This window comes from Silene latifolia, chromosome 9 (genome assembly GCF_048544455.1).
Source record: "Silene latifolia isolate original U9 population chromosome 9, ASM4854445v1, whole genome shotgun sequence".
In the NCBI taxonomy this organism is placed as follows: domain Eukaryota; kingdom Viridiplantae; phylum Streptophyta; class Magnoliopsida; order Caryophyllales; family Caryophyllaceae; genus Silene; species Silene latifolia.
Window position 1 is genome coordinate 143,316,672 of NC_133534.1, and position 20,245 is coordinate 143,336,916.

Genomic DNA, 20,245 nt, shown 5'->3' on the forward strand with positions numbered 1-20,245 from the left:
GTGCAAGGAATTGAAAAACTGCCCGGGTCCTTTAATTTGGGTGGTACATTAATTTGCGAAAGAGCATTACATTCTTCCACAAAAGCAACATTACCATCATCACGAAAATTTCTCTTACGATTTAAAATATCTTTCATAAATTTAGCGTAAGAGGGTACCGGTAATTAAATCGATGAACGGAACCGTTACCTCGAGATTCGGACCATCTCCGAAAATTACCAAACTTACGCTCCAACTTAGTAGCCTTCAAACGCTCCGGGTACGGGACTGCAACATTGGTCGTAGGATCAGTAACCTTCGGCTTCCGTAAGTTTAAAACCCCCGTCAAATCATCAATGAGTGAAGAATCATGCAAACTAGTTGACGGATTTGCATCCTCAGATCTTGGGAGGTCGGTCGATCGATCGATATTAGTGGTCGATCGACGATTGTCTTTGGTGTGAATAGTTTCGATCGAAACTATTTTTTCGACGCTTGATCGATCGATCGACAATATTGGTCGATCGACCAGAAGTACTGGCAATTGAGCTTGTTTTTGCACCAGAATTTAAACGAGCTTCTTCATCATTTCCCGAGTCTTCCTTTGGCTTGTCGGGACTTTCATAAGAGAGGCCACTTCTGAGATTAATGGCATTAATCGTTTCAATCGGCCCTTCACATTTGCTTGAAGAATTAGCAACTTGCTTAGCCTCTATATTCTCCAATTGCTTCACAAAATTCCTTGAGGACTCAATCCCGGCTGCTTCCATATTCGCCACTTGAACCAAAAGGAGTTGGACCATTTCTCTCAACTTCTCGATCTCATCTGAGTTTTGACAGGTATTTCAACTTTCTCCTTGGAAGCTTCAGAAATCTCGAGCTTCTCGAGACGGGCAGTAATAGAAGTTATAAGTGTCACAACGGCACTCATTTCATCACTTTGCTTTCGTGACTTTCCACGTGAACTTCCAAACTCAGCTCTATGGACTGCCATCTCCTCAATAGTGTTCCAACCTTTACTTTGACCGGTATTGTTTTGGAACCTACCATTAGCAGCCGCATCCAAGATGACCTTGTAATCATTATATAGGGCATTATAAAATAGGTTGCAAAGATACCATTGCTGGAAACCATGGTGAGGGACACCTCGGACCAAACTTTTGAAACGTCCCCATGCTTCGCAAAAACCCTCATCAGCTCCTTGCTGGAAACTTGTGATTTTACTTCTCAAGGCGTCAGTCTTTGAAAGTGGGAAGTATTTCTTGTAGAAGGCTAATGCTAGAGATGTCCAGTCCGTGACTCTAGTTGCTACCCTATCAAGGTAGCGGTACCAATCTCGCGCTGAATCCTTCAAGGAGTATAAGAACATCAACCCCTTTACTTCATCCTGAGTCACCCCAGCTGGTATAGGTATGGAACAGCAGTAGTCTGTGAAAATTTCCATATGCTTCAAGGGGTCCTCATCTGGTAGACCAGCAAACTGATTTCGCTCCACTAAATCGATATAAGAGGAACGAAATTCGAAGTTACCCGTAGTAGGGGTAGGTAACTCGTGCCCCTTTGGAAGATGGTGTTCCTTTGGCTGTAGATTATCATATATTGTAGCCATAATTGCCAAAATGAGAGTACTCAAGTCTTCCTCTCAAAAACCTGTCTTCTAACTGTGCAAAAGCAAAACTAGAAGCAAAGGTAAGCAACGGCCTCAAGGAACCAAAGTTCCTTGAGACTAGAAAAATAAACTAAAATAAAGCAAACAGAATTACACCGTCTCCCCGGCAACGGCGCCAAAATTTGATACCGTCGTTTTGTATCAAAATTAAATTTATAATTCTAAACTAAAACTATAGCTAGTGATAGTAAGGGTCGAACCACAGAGAGACAAGGTTGATTTTGTTTGCTATTTTTCAGTCTATAAAAGTAACAATTAATTGGGGGGTTTTGAGATTGGTTGACTAATTGCTAAAATGAAATTTCTCAACAAGATAAAAAGAGGATCGGGAAATTCGGTTCACCATGGCAATGGTCAGGACAATAAGGTAGCAGAAATCCTATAATACGGTCTCAGGGGGTATAAGCAAGCCTTTCGATCTATGCTCAAATTAACCTTGCGGTCTTCTAATTCCCCGAAATTTCTCAAAGCTTTCAATCAAGAGAAATTCCAATCTAATGATAATTCTAATTACTAATCTTTCAATCTAGTAAAAAGGCTTATCAAAAGACAACAAGATCGATACGGAAGAATTCATGCTAACAAACAATCCTAATTTATGCCATGGCTCACCTCGTTCCCAATCAAAACAATTAGCTACGCATGACTAAAACTAAAATAATTGCTAAATTGATAACAAAGAACAAGATTGACATGATTGAATTTAAATAAAAGACAAAAGACAAAAGATGAATTTCTGGAATTAAATTGGTAGAACAAGAATTGAAATAACAAGAATTAAAAGAAGAGAGGAATTGCATAAAAACTTACTAATTGAATTAAAGAACAAAGTATCGAATTCGAGGTTTTCCGTCAGCAAAACTAGATCTAAAAACTGAGTTCTTCAATAATGAAAAGCATTACCTAATAATTGTTGCGTTCTACTGATAAAAGATGCCAAAGGTTAATTACAAGTTGGGCTTTTAAAAGTCTAACACGAAGAAATAATTCTCAGCTCGAAGACTGGTCGATCGACCGGTCAGCATGGTCGATCGACTGCTAAATACAGAACAACAGCTTCTGTTTGATTTCAACGGTTGATCGACTGGTAATGCAGTGCAGTGGCTCTTTTTGTTCCTTCAAATCAGCGCTTCACTCCTTTGCACGCATCCCAAGGTGGGTGAATCCGAATCTCCTTCTTCTAGGCTTCCTTGAAGTTGCCCCCAGAGGACGAATTAGGCTTGATTTAGCTTACTTCCACTCATTCCTAAAATAAATCATAGAAAATGCAAAGTAAACCGTTTCGGGAGAAATAGTAGCCTTATGTTAACAATTATGCATGGAAATACGTGCCAAAACCGCAGATAAAGTGTATAGAATATGCACGTATCAGTATGTTAATCTTATAACTCGGAAAAACTATAAACCGATTTGCATGCAAACAACCTAAGGCTCATGATACCGCTTGTTATAATTCAATAATCTCATTAGTTTACATATTCATATATGGATCAATTTATTTGGTCATAAAATAAATACAAGATCTTATGCATGCAAACTTAATAAAAGGAGATGGAAAAATCAATTTCTTACCATCTTATTTTCGGCCATTTGGGCACCAACAAGATCTCCTTCTTATTAGTTCTTGAGCTTTCCAACAATGGATGAACAAGGTTCAAATTAGAACCTCTCCCAAAAGCATATACCCAAGGAATACCCTTAATAACCAATATTATTATGATCTAGTAACAATATTAGTCTTACTTAAACATGACACAAAATATTAATTTGTTCTCTCTTATTTCAGTCAAGAGAGAAGAGATTTGTGAGATTTTATTTCTCTAAGTATTTCCGCAAATTGTAGAGAGAATTTGATTTTCTTACACTAGAAAAACATATAGTAAGTTGTGAATGAATAATAGAGGAAAAAACCCTCTAACCTTTCTCTTAGAAAACCGGTTGGCTTGGGTGGAGGGGAGCCAATGCATGATGCTCATTTTTTTCCCAAGAAAAATAGGTTTGCATGGCTACTATTAGGCTTTAATCATTGGGTTTTCTCTTATTAAAATAATCAACACAATTTATCCACTAATACCCCCTCTAATATTTCGGTACATACAAAATAAAATGGAAGATTCATTTTATTTTGTCATTTGTCAATTGTGACATATGTGACATGTTACTTGACATGTGAATTTGTAATGTATTTTTAACATATTAAAAATTAACATACTAATAAAATATGTCATATACAAAATCCACTAGTAATTCGTAATCACTTGTACCAAAATGGTTTATCAAATTATAAATTACGTCTTGTATTTATAATAAATTATTCATTCAATTTTAATTGTTTCATAAACAATAATTTTATCTAAGTAATAAAACAATTCGATTACTTAGACCGTATCTAATTTAATCGAATTACAATAAGACACGTTAACTTTACTCACAAAATCATCCGTCAATTTTAAGCAATTTAATTAACTCGTATCGGCATACGATTAATTAAATAATCAATTAAGAGTATTTCCCTATAGGTATGACCTAAGGGGATCAACTGATCACCACCGTCGCACGACAGTAATGTCAAACTCTAGTCAGCCAATCATTACCGATATGTGTGGACCAGTTGACTGTAAAATTTTACATCCCACATGTATTCTTAAAATGAGATTTAAACATGTGATCATTATGATCAACAGTTATGATCGCATTATTGTCGGAGGACACTTATTCCAACAGATATGAGAGGTGACTCTCGCTATTTGAGCCTAGTTGAGCAGATGGAGCTGCGCAGGAGACCAGCTTGCCTATGTTTAGGAGAGATCCTGTTGGGGTTAGATAATAGGAAAGCCAACCGCGATCTTCCTTATTTGGGAAGTCCCATCATTTTGCAGGTAAAAGAACACAACTTTCTTTTTTTTTGTTTCTTTTTTTATCGTTTTTTTTTTCGAATACTAATACCTGCTTTCGGTAGGTTTGGCTTATGTAGCGCTTACGATTGATCGAGCCCGTAGTTAATGTTCCTACTTATCATGCTCGCTCAATTGCAATGAGGACTAGGCTTTACATGGTGGACTTTACTCGAGTCTGCAACTACTGGGAGAACAAGCTGAAGAGCGAGGATGGTCCCTTGATCAGATGGATCGTACCATGGTAGCATCTCAAATCTGTCACTGGAGTATCGTCCTTGGACCCTACCCGATCTGTGCGCATTCCTGGCATGGAATTCATGGTATGAATCTTCCCAGAGAGGCTGTTGAGGCAGGTAGGATTGAAGCAGACGATTCCGAAGCTTGATACTGTTCCTGAGACTGCCATGGCGCTTACTACTGAGAGCGGAAGAGAGTGGGCCCTCAAATGGGATCAAAGAAACATGTGGTTCCTAAACTCTTCTGTTAGTGCACTATGGGTATCAGATTCCTACTTGCAGTGGAGAAAAGCTACTACTCCTAAGGAGCGCAAGAGACTAAGGAAACGCAAGCCTGTTGACTATAAGGTTCGTGATGTAGAGAAGGAGAAAGAGAAGCACTTGACCGAGGGAGAGGAAGAAGCTGGATTTCGAGTTGTTCATCCATCGAAGAAACCGAAGACTTCTCCTGCCATGGAAAAGGTGGTAGATAAGAATGGCAAGGCTAGACCACCAGAGAGACCATTGGTGATTAGGTCTGAGATAGCACAGGAGCGTCCGGCTCGTGGTCGAGACAAGAAATATGATAAGAATGACAAAGGCACAGGGAAAATGGAAGAATAGCCTAAGTCTTTGATATTATTTATGATTATTATTATCATTTGCAATATGGTGGGGTTTTTAGAATCCTAGCCTATTTATTTTAGCATTTATTTATTATATGGCATATTATTATTATTATGGAAAGAAATGAAATAAAAGGTTAAATGGTTATGAAACCGTTGTAATTTTCTTTTATTATTCTTGTCGTATTCTTAATGCATACGCAAATGTCCTTCTATTTACATTAATAAAATAATGGGTTGTATCCTGTGAAGGATTGCCTACGTATTCATTTTAAAAAATGAAATCAAACCCTTGCGCGTAGTTTAAGTAAATGTAAAAGAATAATTGTTCTAAGCAAGAGCTTGTAATGAACTAGAAAATAAGCATGAGCTTTACTTACTCTTAAAGCACAATACAGTTTATTTGATGATATGAGGATGACGATTTGTCAAAATGCAAGAGCAAGGTGACATTAGGTTATTTCAGCTGGCCAGGGGCCGTTTATATTCCGTGCCACAATAGCGACATGTGAGGTTACGCGAGGCGCGTTTTGGTCCTATTATAGGCATAGTAACGTTTTAGTTGGTCGAGGTTTGTTGGGTTTGCAAATTCATTCCCATCTAAGTCTCTGATCCTAACCGCACCCCTCGGGAGTATGGATTTGACCAGAAATGGTCCGGCCCAGTTGGGTTTAAACTTTCCTCGCGGATCGACAGGTAAAAGAGCTCTAACTGATTTGAGAACCAAGTCTCCTTCTTTGATGTTGTTGAAGGCTCTTTTGATACGTGCCTGATATGTTTGCACATTATGTAATGCGCGCAATCTACGTTCATCCAGGAGGATGCGTTCTTCATACCTATCCCTCTTCCAATCGGCTTCAGGGATTTGACATTCGAGTAAAATACGCACGGATGGTATTTCGAGCTCGACTGGTTGCACGGCTTCCATGCAGTAGGTCAAATAGAAAGGGGTGGCCCCACTGGGCATCCTAACAGATGTGTGATAGCCCCATAAGGCAAATGGTATCTTGCTTAGCCAATCTCGATAGTTGTCAATCATTTTCTCGAGAATTGTGACAACGGTTTTGTTTGCTGCCTCTACTGCACCATTAGTTTGTGGTCTATATGGCGAGGAATGGTGATGTTTGATCTTGTATTTGGCTAGCAATTGCTCAGTCTCGGCCTGGAAATGGGATCCATTGTCACTGATGATCTCATGTGGGAAACCGTATCGACATATGATATTGGTTTGTATGAATTTTGCCACGTTCTTGGCTGTGAGACTAGTATAAGAAGCCTCTTCTACCCATTTGGTGAAATAGTCGATAGCCACCAAAATGAAACAGTGACCTCCTATTCCAGCTGGGGTGATCTTTCTGATGATGTCAATTCCCCAAGCATAAAAAGGCCAATGAGATGTCATGGTGTAGAGTAATGAAGGAGGGACATGTTGCACATTCCCGAAAATTTGGCAGTTATGACAATATCTGACATACTCGATGCAATCGGATTCCATTGTGGTCCAATAGTATCCTAAACGCGTGATTTTCTTTGCCATAATTGGTCCACTCATGTGAGGGCCACATTCTCCATCATGGACTTCTTCCATCACTTTCCGTGCCTGTGAATAATCAAGGCTGCGCAGGATTACGCCAAGAGGCGTTCTTTTATATAATTATCCTTGTATGAGGACGTATTGGGAATCTAGTAGGCGTATAGCACATTGTCCCCTCTTGTCCATATCTGGTGGATAGGTGCCGTTGAGTTTGAAGTTCAGGATTGCTTGGAACCAAGGTTCCTCTGTGTTTTCTTCTTCATCTGTAATTTGGTGCACATAAGCCGGTTCTGACCGTCGTTCGATGCATAAAGGCATTTCTACCATATTATCCGGCATGTTAATCAAAGATGCAAGTTTTGCAAGAGCATCTGCTAATTGATTCTCTTCTCGAGGTAAGTTTAGGTAGGTTACTTAATCGAAGAATTGGGCAACTTGGTCTATCCTTGCTTGATAGGGTGCTAGGCTTTCACTCCGAATTTTCCAAGATCCCGTAATTTGGTTGATGATCAAAGATGAATCTCCATGTACCCAAAGATTCTTGATGCCTATACCTACTGCTGCTTGTAGTCCAATGAGGCAAGCCTCATATTCTGCCGCATTGTTTGTCGCCTCGAATTCGAGTTTGACAGAGAGTGGTGTATGCTCGCCTTCAGGAGAAATGAGCAACACTCCTATTCCGAATCCTCTTAAGTTCGACGCTCCACCAAAATAGAGGTCCCAGGAGTCCACATCTGTTTGGAGTATATCCTCGTCTGGAAACGACCAGGTGTCTATTGTTTGTGCATCATTGATGGGATTTTCTGCGAAGAACTCGGTGACGGCGCGCCCTTTTCTAACATTCAAAGGCACATACTTGAGATCGAACTCTGAGAGCATCAAAGTCCATCTTGCTAGGCGCCCATTGAGAACGGTTTTCTCGAAGAGGTATTTGACAGGATCCATTTTGGAGTATATTTTGACGAAGTAGCTAAGCATGTAATGGCGTAGCTTCTTCGTTGCCCACACAAGAGCGAGGCATGTCTTCTCGAGTGGTGTGTATTTGCACTCTTACTCCAAGAACTTCTTACCGAGGTAGTAGATAGCCCTTTCATCTTTTCCTACTATTTGGGCCAGCATGGCACCCATGGCTATTTCAGTTACCGTGAGATATAAACCAAGAGGTTAATCTCGTTGGGGTGGCATGAGCACTGGTGGTTTGGCTAGTATCTCCTTGATTCGGTCGAATGCCTTTTGACAGTCATCATCCCACATGGTGTGATCCGTTTTCTTTAGCTTTTTGAAGATAGGTTCACAGATCATGGTTCGTTTCAATATGAATCGACTTATGTACTGCACCTTACCCAAGAATCCTTTAACTTCCTTCTCTGTTTGAGGTCGCGGCATTTCGATTAGAGCTTTGATCTTGGAAGGGTCTATTTCTATACCTCGTTGGCTAAGAACGTATCCCAGGAGCTTGCCGGATGTTACCCCGAATGCACATTTCTGAGGATTGAGCCTCATGTAGTACTTTCGTTCTCTGCAGAAGAATTTGTGAAGGTTCGCAATGTGCCCCTCTCTGTCCTTGGACTTGACAATCATGTCATCTACATATACCTCAACTTCTCTATGCATTATGTCATGTAAGAGTGTAGTTGCGGTGCGTTGATATGTAGCTCCAGCATTGATTAACCCAAACGGCATAACCGTGTAGCAATAGGTACCCCATTGGGTTACGACGGCGGTCTTGTGCATATCTTCTATGGCCATCTTGATTTGGTTATACCCTGCATATCCGTCCATGAAGGATAACAATGCGTGATCCGCTGTATTATCCACCAATATGCCAATATGTGGTAGAGGAAAGTCATCCTTGGGACTTGCTTTGTTTAAGTCTCTGAAATCAACACAAACACGGATTCTCCCATCCTTTTTGGGTACGGATACTATGTTGGCTACCCAGTCTGAATACTCGGAAACTTTGATGAACCCGACTTTGAATTGCTTATCGACTTCTTCTTTGATCTTAAGAGCCCATTCTACCCTCATTCGACGAAACTTCTGTTTTACGGGCTTGAAACCTGGTTTGATTCGGATTCTTTGCTCTGCGATATCCCTGTCGATCCCTGGCATGTCTTTGTAGGACCAAGCAAAAATGTCCTTGAACTCGTGTAGGAGGTCTATGAAACTGGCCCTCTCGGCAGGGCTCAAGGTCGTCCCTATCCTAAGTTCTTGGGGTTCTAGTTCAGTTCCTACGTTGATGGGTTCAGTGTTTTCTATAACTGGTCCCCCTTCCCCCTCTTGTAATATTTCTTTGGCTATGTAGGGAGGTATTTCGATTGAGTTGGGTTTGGGTCATCCTCGTTATCATCGTAAACAGAATTGCATTCAGAATAACACAAAGAGTAAGCAGAACCTGATTTATTCATATTAAAATTTGAGAAAAGTTGAAACAAAGAAGCCATCTGTTCGGTAGTCAATGGCGGTAAGGGGACAGCTGTTGGGACATTTCCCGAACTACTGTTACTATTTGATGCTAAGCTATGAGAAACAAGGGGAGTGGGAGTGACGACAGGAGGAGACTCTCTAGGGACTTCTTTAGACTCTGACTCTGACTCCGACTCTGACTCTGACTCGAATTCATCATCTTCTGGTTCTCCTTTTAACATCTCTCCTTCTCCCGTAGTGAGCTTGAAGAGTCTTCCTTGGTTGTTTGTCCATTTGATCGACTTTCTCCATTCTTTCTGTTGATTCGAGCTAGTTTCTGTGATTAATGCGGTAGGGTTGAAGTGATCGTCTTGAAGTATCATGGTAATGATCTCATCCTGCGCGGCTCTAACAAATCGATCTTCCCCAAACAGTAAGCTAACAGCTTGCTCGTCTAAACAAGGTGCTTGACGAGTTTTGACGGTAGGAACCGTTTCTGTGGGAATAAAGTAGCAATCGTAAAAGATCTCGATTCCAGCCAGTTTCTTTCCTATGTAGTGCCAAGGCTCGGGAAATCCATGGAAGAGTTATTGGCTTCCCTCCCTAACGAAGTATCCATTTAGGGTAGGGAGGTAGGGTCGCATTTGGATTCCCACATTCTTGCGGTTTTGGAATTGAGTGAGCATTTCTAGGGCTTCCTCCTTGGTGGGTTTATATCCTAGTCCTAGTTGTATCCTTTGTGAATTGCCTTCTTTGTAAGGTGCAAAGGTGTTTCTTCGGATAGGATTCAAAGGCATTCCCGGGAAGTATCCCTGAGATTTGAGTATGTGGTTGACCACTAAATTGGAGTAAGGATTGAAGTAAAAGGGTGCCAACTCGCTTTCTATGACGCTAATGCTATGAAAGCCCCCAAGTTCATGTACTGGATCCGCGAGTACTTGGTTACTTGATCTCTTTTCTATTACCGCTTTGATGGGTGACGAAGTGATTGTCACCACTTTACCATCTAGTGGGACCTTGATTTTCTGGTGGAGGGTGGATGTTACTGCTTTGGAAGCGTGAATCCAAGGTCTTCCCAGAAGTATATTAAAGGATGCTTCAATGTCCACTATTTGGAAGTTAACCTTTCGTTCAATCGGCTCTGTAGCTATGGTAAGGTTAACTAGTCCTACCACTTTTCGTCGTGTACCATCATATACGCGAACACCTTGGTTGGTAGGGGTCCAATCCAACTCTTTCATGCCTAATTTGTATGCCGTTTTTAATGGTATGACTTTGACTGCCGAGCCGTCATCTACCAAAGTCGTTGGCACATTCTTCTTCAAGCAAATGACAATGATGTAAAGAGCCAAGTTGTGATTAGCGCCAAAAAGTGGTAAATCTTCATCCGAGAAAGTAACAGGGTTACTTAGCTTAGGTGACTCATGGAAGACCAAGTTGACCACGTCGTCGGGTGTGGATTTATGTGCCACATTTAGTTTGGCCAAGGCTTGGAGTAAAGCTTGGCGATGTGGGAACGAGCTTGCAACTAGTTGCCAGACGGAAAGATTAGCCTTTGTCTTCTGTAGTTGCTTTAGCAAATGGTCAGTAGAGCTATCTTCGTTTGGCGTGACAACGTTGGTATTGGTGATTGGACCATTGGCTATGGGCCCATTTTGAGAAACATTTTGGTATGGATGCCCTGAACGAGTAAGATGGTCCACATCTTGATCCTCACTATTTTGGACTATTTCCTCACTGACTTTAACTAGGTAGTGTTCAGTGAGGTATTCATCCTCATCATCGTCGGCCCATACTCCATTGACAGTAGCAAGTTCTCTGAATCTCATGATTTCGGCCTCTAATTGGATGATTTGGTCGATTAGTTCATCAACCATGGCTATTACTTCTTGCATTGTAGCATTTCGAGAGAGATTTAGTGGCGCACGTTCTTCGTGTGTTGCACTTGGCTCACGTAAGGTTGCCACTACGCTTTCTAATTCTGAGACTTGCCTATTCACACTCTTTGCCCATGCTATAAAGTCGGTGATGGTAGGGGAAATGGTAGAGTAGTTCCCTTCTTCTTCTATTGCATAGATCTCATCTTCGACTGGAGAAATGAGATGTGAACAATCTAAGGTAGATTCTTCACTTGTAATCATCAGAACTCCAAGAGGATTCTGAGTATTGTTAGGTTTACCTCTAGGCGGTATTGGTAGGCGACCGTCTTCAATCATATCTTGAAGCACATGTTATAGCTAGTAACATTTTTCTATATCGTGTCCCTTACCTCTATGATATTCGCAGTACGAATTATCGTCCCAGGATTTAGATTTTTTTCTGGTTCAGGTGTAGGGCCTATGGGTTGAAGCTTACCCTGTTTCATCAGTCTCTTCAGAGCATTGGAGTAGGTATCCCCAATATTTGTGAACTTTCTTTGTGGTATACTCTTTTTTGATGGTTCGAGAAGGTTAACCTAATCAGTCTTGCTAGTAGAGCCATAATAACGACTTGTTGAACCTTGATATACATGACCTACCATTTTGGACAAGAGCCCTTTACGGATGTCATCTTCGATCCTTGTTCCTAGTACGGTTAAGTCCTTGAAGGTCTTAATGTTTTGGTATCTCAAATGATTTGCATAAATGTGTTTTAAATTGTCCACGAATTTTTCAACGAGGGTAGCTTCATCTGGACGCTCGACAAGTTGGGTACTAGTCTTCCTCTACCTACTTAGGAAGTCGGTGAAGCCTTCTTTATCGTTTTGGGTAAGAACCTCTAAGGTGCGCATATTGACTTGGATCTCGGCATTATCCGCATATTGCTTAGCAAACTCGATCGCGGCATCATCCCAAGTGGCAATCTTCTTGTGCTCTAGAGAATATAACCATTGTTTAGGAATGGTGTCGAGAGATGAAGGAAAGATCCTTAGGAACATCTCGGGTTTAATGCCTTTGATAGACATGTAATCCTTGAAAGAACGGATGTGGTTCAAAGGGTTTTCATGTCCCTTGAATTTCGGGATATCCATCATGTTGAAGTTGGTTGGCAATTTGGAGCTCACGGCCTCATACTTGCGATTGTTTTCCCTATAGATATCATCCCCTTTGAGAAACATCAGTTGTTCCTCCAAGTATTGGAGTCGCTTCTCAGCTACAGTCGGATCTATGGGAGGGTTCACCTCTTGTGCTCCCACAAAAGGTGGTGGATTTTCATGCGTGAAGTCATTCACAAAATCATGAAGTATTTCATTTTCTGCAGGAGGCAACCTAGTTTCTACAGCAACAATTCGGCCCTCGATCGTGTTGAGGCGATTATTCACTTGGTCTTGGCTAGTTTAGAGACGAGCGAGCGCGACTAGGATTAGATCATTACCATTCGGTGGTTGTCCATTGACACTTACGTGACTAGTTCCAGGCATCTTGAAAACTGGATAAGAGATCGACGACGAATCAAAACACGATCGACCATTCTAGCACACTTACTCAAAGAAAAGGTTTGACTTGTGAAGTGGGAGTGTGCCACTTGTGTCAAGTATAGTGTAGTTGTAGGAGTGGACTCGAAGTGAGGTTTTGAAATGGGATTTGAGGCCCGAATTTTGACTCAACAATTGGACAGAGTTTCGGCTAGTTTTGCGCTAATGTTGGCCTATTTTTCCGAAAATTTGCATTTTAAAAGAGATTTTGATTTTACAAAATTCGTCATGGTTTCGTTTAGAAAATGGTGATCACATATAGTACAAGCATTTATACAAGCATTATAATGGGATGCTGAGTGCATTTAAAAGGGTTTTGGTTTTAAGGGTGGGTTGCCATACCGAACAATCAAACCCGGGGTATGTGGAGAGGCTCGTACCAAACAAGAGTAAGGCCGATTCCTAGTCCATTTCCCTAAGTAGTGAAAGTCCTTGATACAAACAGGAGTAAGTTCCATGGTATGGTTGACGTCAATCGCTATCCATCCTTAGGCCCAAATATGAATTTGGACCATCTAGACGGGACGATTGGTCGAATGGGTTGGGTTGGGCCTAAGAAGGCCGAATAAACGATCTAGGAAGACCAAAACCAACAACTGTCTTGTATGAACTATTCCCTAACCTTGTTCAAGTTTCACCCTAGCTACACGTAAGTGTATTAATCCCCAGCGGAGTCGCCAAACTGTGGACGCGGGCCCACGGGGGTCGCTCGGGTAGAAAGCGAGCAAGCTTTTGCATTTGTGGAGTCGCCACAAATTTATTGTGGAAAATTGGAAACCGTTCGATTACCTCATGCCATGTCAAGACACAAAGTAGTGACATGAACACCAAGAACTCGTTACCCTTAGCATTCTATGTCTAGAATGACTCTCGTGGATGCCAATGAACACAGATGTTCACAGAGATCTGGAGTAAGGGGTGAGGGTACGTATTAGGAAGCTCTTTTGATCGAACACCTAATCCCGCCCGCCTCGATAGCGGCCTCTACTAATGATTAGGGAAATTATCTATACTTGATATGTTGAAGGTTATATGCATGGTATGCAACATCCAATAAATTAATCCTAGCATGTGAGAATTAACTAAGTCGGTAAACACGTAGTTTAACATGCATTAATGTCGAGGTAGAAATTTAATGTTGATTACATGTGAGAGCATACAAGCAATACGATAAAAGAAATAAAATAAAAATACAATAAAGAAAAATTACAATAATTACATTGGGTTTATTGATTTACGTCGAAAATACATTTAAAACGGATAATTTGGGAAAAGAAAGAATAAATAAATAGACGAATAGGTTATTAGGTGATAATACGATTAATGCTTAATTAAAACGTAATTAATAAACTAGGTCAAAGCAGAAACGGGAGTTCAGAGACAGAACTCAACCGAATAAATAGTAGCAGCAGAGAGTGCGTCCTTTGAAGAGGCGCAACGATTCTTTGCGTCATTCTTTGAGTTCGATTAAATTTGTGAAGCGGAATTAATGCGTGTTGTTAATATTTGTGGGTGATTTTAATGCTTGATTATTGATAATTGACTCGGATAGAAGTTATTTAGCGTATTATTTACATATGATTGAGTCATAAAAACAATAAAACATGGATATAACTAATTAGAATGAATTAATTACAAGATTAAAAGATTAATTATGAGAATTAATAACACAAATTAAACTAACTAATCGAATTAATTATTAAACAGGTTATTAATGACGAACTAATGACAGTGACGATAAACAAAAGATGAAAATATATCAATGATGAATTCCAGAGACTCAATGTGGATAAATCGAACCTCTAAAAACCCGAATTGATTTTATGACGAAAACCCGCAAATATGAATTATAAGGGATTTAAGTCGGGATTTTGAAAGATGAATTAATTATTAATTATTAATGATTAATGATTTACATCTTAAATTATTATGCTAAAAATACCATGTTAATGAACAATGAACAATTGAAAACAAAGACGGAAACGAAAAGACAAACAAAAGACGAAGGAAGAAGAAAGGAAGCGAGAATCTGCTGGCAGCCTCGAGAAGAGGCGCGGCAGTGCTTTGCGTCCCTTCAAGAGGAGCAACGATTCTTTGTGTCCTTTCTCGACGTTTGTCTCCTGATAATCCGTAAAAAGGATTTAAAGTAAGGTTTTATAAATCGGTTTTAAGCATATTTTCGACGTAAATCTTACAATAATGATGACAAAAAATAAAGAACAATAATAAAATAGGGATTTAGACCCTCAGACTTACATGTTTGACGAAACGAGATTGACTAAGTTAACGTTTAGTGATGCTCGATTCGAATGTATGACGAAAGTGCCCTCTAAGAGGAAATTAAACAAAGTTGATTAAGTTAATTGATGTGGAGTTGGTCAAATTGGTCGGTCATGCAAAACGAGGCTGGTACTCAGAAGGATCCGAGCTTACATGGTCGAAAGTTCAAGCACGTAGACGCCAAAAAGCAAGAGCGTGGTCTTAGAATGTAAAGGGAGAAGAGAAGGGCGTACACTCGCGTGAGAAATATGAGGACCGAAGGTCTCAATTTATACAAATCACACGGAGACATTAGGGTTTCGGAGAAACTTTGGAAGTGAATTTCGAAAAGATTTGAAAACATGCAAAAAGGAACTGAGGAAGAGGCGCAGCAGCTACTGCGTCTCTTGCAACAGGCGCAACACCTGCTGCGTCCTTTCCCAAGTGGTTTCCTCTTGCGGAAGAAAGATTTCCGCGTTTCTATTATGGAATTGCGATTTGATCCCAATTTCCTTAATATTTTATATAATATTTCTGGGATATAATTTGCCAAAGAGATTAAAAGATTGAAAATATGGAATAGAAGTATCCGGAACATTCCAGAATATTCCGACTCGGCATTTTAAAACGGTTATTAAAAAATGAAGACGGTTTTTGACCCGGACTCCAAATGTACTCTAATTACTGTCAAAATGACCGTATCGGCGCGATGACAACTATGAGGTAGACACAAGTGTTTGAGCTATCACTTGACGATAAACTTACGAACTGTCATAAATCGTTCTGCGTACCAAACATGCGGCCCAATCATCACCGGGTGGCTTGCGGGAGGTGCAGAAATGAGGTATCTACAATGTGAGAAGAGGACAAAAAACACAAGTATATACAATTTCTACACTACTAAATTAAAGAACATGTTTTTGGGATTTTTCAAAAATTTTCAAAATTTTATGTATTTTGGAATATAAATTCCCATCCCCCACTTTATTTTTGGACATTGTCCTCAATGTACATGTAGGAGTAGGAATAAAAGGAAATATATATTTTTGGATTTTTAAAGTTTTATGGAAATGAAGTACAAATGCAATGATATGATATGAATGAATGCATGCTCTAACTAAATGCAATTCTATATGACATATATAACAAATGAATGCAATCTAAACTACACTAGATGATGCATGTTCTCTATTAATCTATGGTCACCTATGATTAAACCTCCCCAAACCGATTTAAACACTATTTTTAGTGTAGGAGAAATGAGGTTGGGTCATTAGTGACTATGCATGAACTCAAGTCTATATGCAACTAACTACATGAATCATGTGAGATATATTATAATGCAAACTAATCTAATCATGTGAGATATATTACAATGCAAACTATTCATAGAGATAGGGAAAGAAAGGAGTCTTACAATCACGGTCTCAATCAAAGCCTCCGTCATCGAGGCTATCATCATCTTCATCCTCTTCTTCTTCTTCTTCTTCTTCTTCTTCTTCTTCTTCTTCTTCTTCTTCTTCTTCTTCTTCTTCTTCTTCTTCTTCTTCTTCTTCTTCTTCTTCTTCTTCTTCTTCTTCTTCTTCTTCTTCTTCTTCTTCTTCTCCTCCTCCTCCTCTTTGATCATCTTCATTCATGCCTTGGTTTGGGAACACAAGGTGTAGTTGCACCCAAGAAGGCCTAGGACAGTTAGGATCAATAAACCCTTGTAGATCCAAATGGTAATATTGTGGGTAAAGAGCCAAATAGTTGTCTTCACGCCCACTGTGGATCCTAAAATCCATGTCTTTCATCATACCCATCAAGATATCAATGCCTGATGGCGGGGTGCTGGAAGGAGGAGGAGTGTAGGGTCGGTAGACATGGGGATAAGGTGGTATCTCCGCATAAGAGGGCCGAACACCATGAAGGAATGGCGGGATGCCAAGGTTTGGACCTTGAGATGGTTGTGATGCATAGGAAGGAGTAGGAGGTTCCTCCTCATGTCTCCCAGGTGGTGGAGCTACAATCCTATCAATGGGGAGGAGGTACTCGGCATAGGTGCAAGGTAGCTCGACCTAGGCTCGGTAGGAGGAAGGTCCCAACAAGGAAGGGTGAATGTAGTGCTTCCCTTTGTGTACCAATCAATGTTTCCCGAATCACTATACTTACACCATTTGTGATGCCTAAGATAGCCTTCTCATCAATCAAAGTATCCCCGAGTAGAGCTGTATATTTCTCATCATCATTAAACCCTAGACACAACACATTGGCCATCCTAGTCACAAGTCCACCCATCGCAATTCCCTTGGACTTAGTCTTACCCCTTGCTAGAGCTCGGAACCGAACAAGTAACTCAAGTGCGGGATTAAAGTTGTATTTTGGAAATCCTTGGACATTCAAATAAGACTCAAGAAAGGTCATGGCAACTTGACTAACACTCCCCGTGTCACTCCGACCATTGATAGTCCCCGCAATAAATTGATGCCACACTCTAATGACCGGATGATGAATGTAGAAAGCATGACACCTCCTAAAACCATGTAATTCCAACCCGGTAATCGCTCTCCACAAGTGTGACTCCGTGAACCCTATGGGTTTTTCAAGGTCGGTCTTAGGTATCTCAAGTCCAAAAATTTCATCAAAAGTACCCAAATGCATCCGGTGGGTTTCATTACACAACCTAAGTTCCAAGCCTACCCCATATCTTTCTGCTTCAAAAACCTTGAGACTACAAAAGAATTCTAATGTGAGGCTAAGATATGTCACCTCATGCATATTAAACATCGTCTCATGACCCATTCCTCTAAAGAAGGACTCGGTTTGACCCTCAATACCAAGTTTGCCCAAAATATTACGACAAATGAAACGAGTAGGCTTAAATTCCATACCTAGTAGTTTCACAAATCGTCTCCTATGCTCATTTTTGCATTTGGAACTCCAGTGGTGCATTAGAACCACTTCCCTTTCTTCTCTTTGTTCCTTTAGAAGTAGTAGTCTTACTCTTGCCCCAAAAACTCATTGTTGTTGTCTTAAAATCCACCAATAATCACCACCCAAATATGCTTCAAATCTTCACAAATAAAAACCAATCAACCTTTTAAATGCCTTATTAGAACACTAGAAGCAATGAAGTGAAGCTAGAAGGCAAAAATCAAACCCGAAACCCAATTGAAGCTCACGGATTTTTGGAGCCTCAAAATTTTAAAATAATGCAAATGGGTGATTTTGAGTATGTAGAAGGTTGAAAAGTTTGTTTTTATTGTGTAGAAATGGATTAGAATGATTTTTAGAGTAATTTGTAAGGTGATTTGGTTGGATTTGGTTGATGTTTGAGTGATTTTTATGAGTTGGGGATGAGTATTGTATGTAAAAGACGAAGATGGTAGGTGAGATTGGATTGTAGAGCTTTGTCACGAACTGAAATGAGAAGAAGCACGGGTTAATAGTTCAACTCGGGCTGGCTGGCAAGGATCCTCTCGTTTTCTGAATAAATTCTACAAATTACAGCTGAACCCGCTCGAGTCGATTTCAACTCGCTCGAGTTGGGACTTGACTCGCTCGGGTTACTTTTGACCTGCGCGGGTTGAAGACTTGGGACGCCCGATTTCTCAGGAACTCGCCCAGATTCTTAGGCAGTGAATTTTTTTTCTTTTCTTGGTCTTCAATACGCAGGGGTTGAGGTCGTGTCCCACGGATTTAAAGCAAATTTTAACCCAACACCTTTTTAATGATAAGAAAGATGTGCACAAACCCAAAATCTCCATTTTCTTCATTTATTTACATTTCCCATCTTCTCATTTTCATCAATTTCCTTCAAAAAGCTCAATTAAAATATAAGATCCCTCTCTTTCATCTCTCATGCAATTTATTAAATGAATGAAAATCTATACTAAATGCATATATACAAGCTAATGGTTATTGAGGAACTCCATCAAACCAAAGATTGTCAATAAACAATTTCATAGAAAATTATCACTAGCACTCAAAGCACGTAGAAGTCGGTCAAATTCTTGGGAGTGGGACATAAATAGGCTTGGATAGCAACACGAGATTATGCAATTGAAAAAAGCCCAAGTAATAGACCGAACAATCATGTTAAGAACACTATGACAAAAATCATAAGAGATGTGATGGATGAAAGGAACATAAAACGCGTAACTTAACACTTCACTCAAATCGTCTTTCAAATAGTTAAAATCACCACATTCAAGGCAAGTGCTCTCATTATCATCCAAGGTGACTTCAATAGTGTCTATTTGGGATTCCCAAATGTCATCGTAATCCTCATCCCAACAAGGTCGATTATCAAAGGGGTTGTCGTAACAAGGCTCACCAAGTTCAACACAATTGTCTCCCTCTAACATGTCATCCTCTATGGGTGATTTTTCACTCAAGCTCACATCTATCTCACTCTCACTTTGCCCATTAACATCAAATTCCATGGAAGTTGGGTTCATTGTTATAAAAGAAGAGTAGGATGACGGTATCTAAGCATTGGTTTCACAATCTAGAATGTACTCCTCCTCATCGTCACTCTCTTCATCTCTCACTCCATCTTCCCAAGGACGGGCAAAATTGTGAACATAGTAGGTTAGCTAAAAGTTATAGGAAGGTGTCTTATTCTCACAAATCTCATTTTCATCATAGTTTTCCTCAATGAATTTTTGAAATGTGGTCTTTATCGCTTTCATACCTTTCTTTGCACTCTCAAATATGTCATGCACAATTTGTTTAAGACATTCGGTGGCCATGAACTCAACAAATTCTCAAAATTCCTCACAACTCATCTCACAAATCCTACCACCACTCAAGTGAAATGCTAAGTTGCAGGTTTCAAGGTTCATGCCATTATAAACAACACAACATGCTTCATAATTTTAAAGAGTAAAACCATGATGCCAAGCATGAGTGATATAACCTTCAAATCTTGCAATATATTTATCAAATGACTCATTTTCATATTGCTAAAAAGTGAATGTAGACATGTTGATCATACAAAATAATGCAAGTACAAAAATTAAAATTCTCAAGGAACCAAGATCCCTCAAGAGGAAGCACAACTAAAACTCGACAAAAGAACGATTCAAATACACAACACCATCCCCGGCAATGGTGCCATTTTGATGAGCGTGTCATTGTACGCTCTCAAACACATTTATAACCAACTACCAGCATAGCAAACAAGTCGGGATCGAACCCAAAGGACGGGGGTACTCAAATTGTT

At 40.0% G+C, this 20,245-nt stretch overlaps 1 non-coding gene across 1 annotated transcript; it reads left to right on the top strand.

Annotated features, from left to right (window-relative positions):
- Nucleotides 1-1,106: 1,106 nt before the first annotated feature.
- Nucleotides 1,107-1,213, top strand: LOC141603570 (small nucleolar RNA R71). The gene has a single exon (XR_012525436.1). It is a non-coding gene; the product is annotated as a small nucleolar RNA R71 (small nucleolar RNA).
- The last annotated feature ends 19,032 nt before the right edge of the window (nt 1,214-20,245 follow it).